The sequence below is a fragment of the Enhydra lutris genome, unplaced genomic scaffold (assembly GCF_002288905.1).
Source record: "Enhydra lutris kenyoni isolate GAN:26980312 unplaced genomic scaffold, ASM228890v2 scaffoldscaffold66, whole genome shotgun sequence".
NCBI lineage: Eukaryota > Metazoa > Chordata > Mammalia > Carnivora > Mustelidae > Enhydra > Enhydra lutris.
Genome location: NW_019154150.1, coordinates 17,241,066 through 17,248,339, shown reverse-complemented (window position 1 = coordinate 17,248,339; position 7,274 = coordinate 17,241,066).

Below are 7,274 nucleotides of genomic sequence, written 5' to 3'. Positions count from 1 at the left end.
GGCTCATAAGAAAGAGCTTGGGAATCAGTTTCCCAGGGAGAACCACAGTGAGAACAGCATTCCTTAATTCATAAATCCATTTAACTTTTATTGAGCCCTTGCTATGTCACACATACTTTACTGGAAGTTGATTTCATCTCAACAGCAGATTCCTCTAGGAAATCTCTAAGGAATTAGAAATTTACATTCAGAGAACAGAAAAAGAAATATCTTTTTTTTAAAGATTTTTATTTATTTATTTGACAGAGAGATGTCACAAGTAGGCAGAGAGAGAAGGGGGAAGCAGGCTCCCTGCTGAGCAGAGAGCCTGATGCAGGGCTGGATCCCAGGACCCCGGGATCATGACCTGAGCCAAAGGCAGAGGCTTAACCCACTGAGCCATCCAGGTGCCCTGAGAAATATCTCTTCCATACAAAGTTGGTCACTGAGCCAATTTAGTGGTAGGTGTAAAACATGCCTTAGCTAGACAGGACATGAAAGAGAAGAAAGAGCATCTTGAGGATCTGTTCCAATAAGAAAATTTCCAGCAGTAACAACTACCCAAAAAGGTCTACAAATTCCACTGGTCTAAAATTCAACAGGCATGCTCCACGCAGAGACAGTGAAATGTAATGATTAGGTACCTAGCCTTTGTTCTCAAATCAACGCTGCTTTCAAATACTGATTCGTGTGGTCCTGGGTCAATCCAGATCTGTCCAATGAATGAGTAACTCAGGCAAGTTATGTAACTAGCTAGCCTAAGACTTCCCATCCTGTAACATGGACAAAAGGACAAGCTCTATAGGATTTTTGCATGATTATCTATGTACTGGCAAAGGAGTGTTTTCAGTTGCTAGTAGCAAAGACCAAATTAGCAGAAATTTAAATAAATTAGTTTTTTTTCTCTTCACTTAACATTAAGATGGTTGAGGTAGATGGTCTATAGTTGGTACCGCAGCTCCATGTTTTCATCTGTGATCCAGCAGCCTTCTCATTTTTTGCTCCACTATCCTTAATATAGGCTTTCAGTTTCGGGACTTCCTTATGGTCACAAAATGGCTGCCAGAACTCTGGACTGACTCATGTTTAAAGAGGAGAAAGAAGGGGGAAAGGGCAAAAGTAGCACCTTGCAGCTGAGTCAGGCCCCTTAAAATAACTCTCTTGGAAGCTTTATCCATAAACTTCCATGTAAAATGCAGTAGAAGCGCCCTTTTCAAAGAAGCTGGTGTGTGTGTGTGTGTGTGTGTGTGTGTGTGTTAACTTGGGCACATTAGAGGTTCTGCTGTTGAGGAAAAGGGAGAGAATGGGGTATTGGGTGGGCAGCTAGCAATCTCTGGCACACTTAGAAAAACATTTGACACAGTGCCTGACTCAAAGTAAATACCTACCCACCCGTCCCCAAAAAAAGAGAGAGAGAAAGTAGTTATGTTAGAGAGTCAAGAAAACCACAAATAAATAGAAAATAATTGGACTGGTCTAATTGTGTGTGCATTTTGGGGAGGGGAAAGAGGAAGAATTTGAGTCAAGAGGGTATTGTATATAAAAGAACATTCATTCATGTTATAAATTTCAAGCAGAGCTCAGGAAACATTTAGATTATAAACAGTACACTTTGGTGCAAAAAAACTTGAGAAGGAACCCGATTTAGATACTTCACAGAAGCATTCTAGGCCAAGAGAAACAAAGTACACAGTAATTCATAGAAACAAAAATGGAGAGGTGGGAGAGAAAAAAAAATGAGCAAGGGATCTAACATTTATTGTTTTCAAGCAACCTAAATGGCATCTAGCTATCTTCAAAAAAAATTTATAAGCACTTAATTAGGAGGATACCAAGAGTACACAGACTTGAACTGGAGGCTGGAAAATCAGATTTGGAAGTCAAGCAAGAACCAAGCCAGTCTGGGAAGTTCAATAAGTAGCAAGCCCAGCGAGCACCCTTTTGCAGGTTCAAGTCTGGCTAAGGATGTCCCCTCACCCTGAAAGCCCCATTGCCACCATCAGACCCTACTTCAGGTACCCTGAGAGAATACGGTGTCTTATTTTTGTATTGCTTAATCCTATCAATCACATGTGTGCCCCTGATTGGTCTGCCCAGATTCAATGAGGGAAACAGACTGATCTCCTTTTCTTTGGCTTCCCCAGGTGCTAAAGTGCCTCCAACCATTAACATACTCAACGAGAGGACCCCTCCTACACATACACATAGGAATGAGGGATGGATACAGGATCGCCAAAAAAAGAGATAAATATCAACTCCAGTGCTCCAGTGAGCCAAGCTGTGCTTAAAATTAGTTGTTTGTTTAAGGCTGCAATAGTAAACAATGGAGCTGAGATTCAAATTCGTGGCTTCCGAAAGCGCTTCCTTTTTGCAACATGCGGCATGACTTCCATGTTTTATTTTTCCTGAGTTTGGTATTGTAGGAAGCATCTGCCTCACTGAGTCCGGGGAAGGTCTTGGAGGATGACACGGAGAAATTAAAAGCCATTTGACATTGGATGTGATTCTTGTTGCTCCAAACAATGACGACACTTGATAATGATTTGACTACTGATCAGTCATTCACTCTAACTCTTTTCAAGGGATTTTTTCATGTTTTGTTTTTAGTTTTTAAAATTCAAGAAAGTTAAAAATACCATTCTATGTCTCCCCATGTACATAGGACTTAAACAAGAAAAGTTCAGACACACCTGACATAATAGCGTCTAAAAAGACAGAGACTCTTCCTCACTATGCTTCTGTCCCCGGACAGGACGATATGTTATCTGAAAAGTACCATAATGGAAGTTGATGAATTTACAATCTTAGATTTATTTTTAACCATCCACCATTCGAACCCCTAGATAGTACACTAAGTTTTCTGGAAATCCCATTATTGGCTTATGCTTTGGGTTTGATCAGAAAAGCTATTGGCAATGCTACATGCTGGAGTATCATCTATAGACCAGTGCCAGTCAGGGAAGTGCTCATAACTGGTCCACATAAAGGCAAAGACAGAAAAGGAGGGAGTCATTTAGAAACTATAATGGAAACAACCTTGGTACTATTGACTATTTTTTAAGTAGGCTCCACACCCAGCATGGACCCCAGCATGGAGCTTGAACTCACGACCCTGAGATCAAGAGTCGGACGCTCACAGATCCAGCTACCAGGCACCCCTGCACTATTGACTTCTTAGGCCTGGTGACTGGGGTGGGCGGTTCTGGACATTCTGGGATGTTTATTAGCATTGCTAACATCTACTTTTCCATGCCAATAGCACCCTTCTCCCAGTTTCGATAGCCAAAACATCTCCAGACATTGACAAATGTCCCCATGAGACAAATGCTCTTGGTTGAGGACCACTGCTTTATTGCAATTTGACAGACTAATTCTATGTCCATTGTATCTAATAATATAAAATTGGAGCTTTGCATTGTGTATGTCTTGTTACTTCACTCATCCTAGTAATTTGTTATTATCATATTTTACCTTTACTTCATGACAGATTTTAAAAATGGTTCTTCCAGGGGTGCCTGGGTGGCTCAGTGGGTGAAGCCTCTGCCTTTGGCTCAGGTCATGATCTCAGGGTCTTGGGATCAAGCCCCATGTCGGGCTGTCTGCTCAGCGGGGGGGGGCTGCTTCCCCCTCTCTCTCTGCCTGCCTCTCTGCCTACTTGTGATCTCTGTCTGTCAAATAAATAAATAAAATCTTAAAAAAAAAATGGTTTTTCCTCACGGAGAGCTTAAAACATACCAATACAGAAGGTCACTGTTCAAATATAAAAGTCGTCCTTAGAAGAAAGGGAACAGGGACGCCTGGGTGGCTCAGTTGGTTAAGCGGCTTCCTTCGGCTCAGGTCATGATCCCAGGGTCCTGGGATCGAGTCCCAAGTCGGGCTCCTTGCTCCTCAGGGAGCCTGCTTCTCCCTCTACCACTCTGTCTGCCTGTGCTCATTCTCTCTCTCTCTCTCTCTCTCTCTCTGACAAATAAATAAATAAAATCTTAAAAAAAAAAAAAGAAGAAGAAGAAGAAGAAGAAGAAGAAAGGGAACAACCTTGGGCTACCCATCCTCTCCCTGACATAATAACCAAACAGAACAAGGCAACTTACAAAGATACTAGACACCTTTATTTTTTATGTGCTCGCTCCTGGGGCCCACCATGGAAAAGTCTATAAAGTACCCACCATTGCCAGAAAGAGAGAAGCTGCCAGCACTGGATTCTACAACTTGGTTTCAGAAGTTCTCTGAACTGCATTAAGCAGTTTTCTTGTATTTCCCAGGGCAGAAGATTTGCTAGCAGGGGAGGGCCAACGTAGAGACAAATCCTAAAATTCTTATGACGGAAAAGCCTGGGTCACAGGTCAAAACTGCCCAGACATCAACTGAATCTGGCCTACAAACAGGTTCTATTTGGCTTCTACAATGATGTTTTTAAAAATCAACTGCCACATTATTTCCTCAAAATCCCATTCCCAGCATCTCTCAAAAGATTCAAAAGAGCCCTTTGGCCATCCCGGGTGACCTTCCCTCATGTTGTCAATTAGCTGCAACTGAAAAGTAGCCACCATCCTCAGCCCTCTTCTGCTGTCCCCTTACATGGCCCACTTCGGTGTGAGTGCCTGGCTTAGGCCTACTGAGCTATTAATCTCGATTTTTGGAGAAACAAAGAGGATAGAGAACTTGACCCTTGAGGGCGGAAGAAGATGAGGCCGGCCAGGGAATCCTCAGCCCTGGGTGAGGGCAGGTCAGGGGTTCACATGGTTATAGTACCTAGGTCTTAGCCTAGGTCCTGGACCTTGGAGACAGGCAGGCTTCAGAAGGATCTGGCAGTATTGACACCTCTATAGATGGTACAGATTGCATGGTCCTAATCTTCCTGACTGTTCCATTGCAAGTGCAGTCATGACTCTAGTCTGCCTGGGCAATGATGCCCTCTCAAGCCAGCATGCAGGACACCAGCTAATCATCAATGGCTTGGTCCTGTAAGGCTCAAAATTCCTCTGCACAAGACTTCCACTGGCAAGTGAGCACTGGAGCCAAACTTAATGGAGCTTAGGAAGATAAGTAACTGTGACATTGATTGCCCTCTGAATTCCAGGGAGCAATTGCCATCTGTTAGAATAACACTTAGTGAGTATCCACTGTGTGCAGGCTCTGAGGCTACGGAGACAGATCCAACAAATCAGTGGTCTTTCCCTGCAATGCTCTCAGCTGAGGGATGAGGACAGATGTGTGAGAAAGTAATTCAGACACATTGGGGGAATCAAATCCTGGAGCAGCCGGAGTGTGAGGAACTTGGTCTCTGCTTGGAGGAATGGGGGCTTCACAGACAAGATGACATTCAACTGGGTTTAGAAAACAAGGCCGAGTCTAACCAAATGAAGAAATCAAAAAAGGCATTAGAGGAGTCGGTTTGTGCAAATCAAGACCGTGGAGGCTCGCTGAAGTGGAGGGTGGCAGGAGCAGAGTGGGAGTGGAAGGAGAGAAGGGGCTGGCATGAAGCCATAGCTTTAAGTCAAGGGGTTCGGATTGAGCTTCCAGTTGAATGTGGATGCAACAGAGATGTGTTATCAACCTTGTGTCTTTGGGAGTCAAATCTGGTGACATGTTAAAGTTAGACTAGGAGCCCAGTTCTGAGGTCATCTGTCAACCTTGAACTACAGCAGTAGAGAGGCACTTTCTAGAAAGTTCAAGACTTGCATTAAATGGGGGGAGGGGGAGGGACTTGAGGATGAATCAACTTTCTGACTTGGGAAACTGGGTAGATGATGAAAGTATTCACAGAAATTTTTTAAAAAATACGGAGCTAGGGGCACCTGGGTGGCTCAGTGGGTTAAAGCCTCTGCCTTCTGCTCAGGTCATGATCTCAAGGTCCTGGGATCAAGCCCCACATCGGGCTTTCAGCTCAGCGGGGAGCCTGCTTCCTCCTCTGTCTCTCTGCCTGCTTCTGCCTACTTGTGATCTCTGTCTGTCAAATAAATAAATAAAATCTTTAAAAAAAAATACAGAGCTAAAAACCTGTTTGGGGAAGATACAGAAATGAGTTGTTTGGGATGAGACTGTAACAACTATGGGGACTTCAAATAGGTTTATCCAAAAGATGCTTAAAAATAAAGTACAAGACTTCCAAAGAGCAAGAGAATGAGAAAGAAATATCAAGACAAGGATTTCATAGATGATTACTGAAGCCACATGAAAGGCCAACATTGCCCGAAGAAGGAGAAAAGAACGCCCCAGGGCAGAACATCAGGGAGCCCCTGGAGGTGAAGAGCAGATGAGAGGATCCAGGAATAGCAGAAAGACAATTGGGGAATGGGTCAACGGCAGCCCAGCAGGAAGGGGGTGTCAGGAAGGAGGGAGCCCTGATACACTGTGCAAAGGACGTTCTGGAAAATGTCCCTCTGGGGCCATGCGAGAGAGGCCACCTGAGACCTTAGTTAGAGCCCCAGTCAAGGGCACAGAGGTGGAAGCCAGAGGTCGTGGACTGGGAAGGGAACTGAGGGTCGGCCCAGAAAGGAGGACGATTAATTCCAAACGTTTGATGTTAAAACCAAGAAGGGCAGCTGGAGGTATGAGGTAGCCTGGGGTTGCCTTTCAGCTTTGCCCAGCGTTTCTGGCTGGGGACATCTTGAGCATATTTGTAGGGAGAGGGAAACATCTAGTGGAAGGCAGGCTGACCATATGTGAGGGAGGGGTTCTGGGTCCTGCCCCAAGTGAGGCCTGTGTCTAGGTAGGAAACTTTATCGGGGACCTTCTTGTGATAAATCTAGTACGTGAATGTGTGACCAGAGGAAGCAGGGGAGTGCTCCCCAGGATACTTGTTAAGCCCCAGCAGGCTGATGGGGCTCCCCTGAGGACCCCCGCAAATTTGAATCTTTGGGACATGGGCCCCAGGGCCTGTATTTTAAACCAGCACCCTGGCAGATAACCATGGAAGAAAGCCCCAAAGTAAGAGCAAGAGTGGCCTCTGAAGCCAACATGCTCGAGTTTGGTTCTCATCTGTGCTGCTAATCAGGCATATATATTGTTAAGGGCCTATTCAGCCAGAGCGGCCCCACCTCGGTTGAACAGCCATTTTGTTGTTTATGCGGTTAAATTGACACTGCCCCCCTCCTGGGAACTTACTTAAAAGCAAGTCCGGGAAACCAGTCCCAGGTAATAGAGCCCAAATACAAGGGTGGGTCAGGTCAGGTGGAGATCACAGCCCGAATACAGGGGTGAGTCCGGTCAGGTGGAGACATCCAATCAGTAAAGCCGCATACTCTCTAGCTACCAAGAAGTGTGGGCCCCTCCCTTTGGGTGCCCTTTGGGTG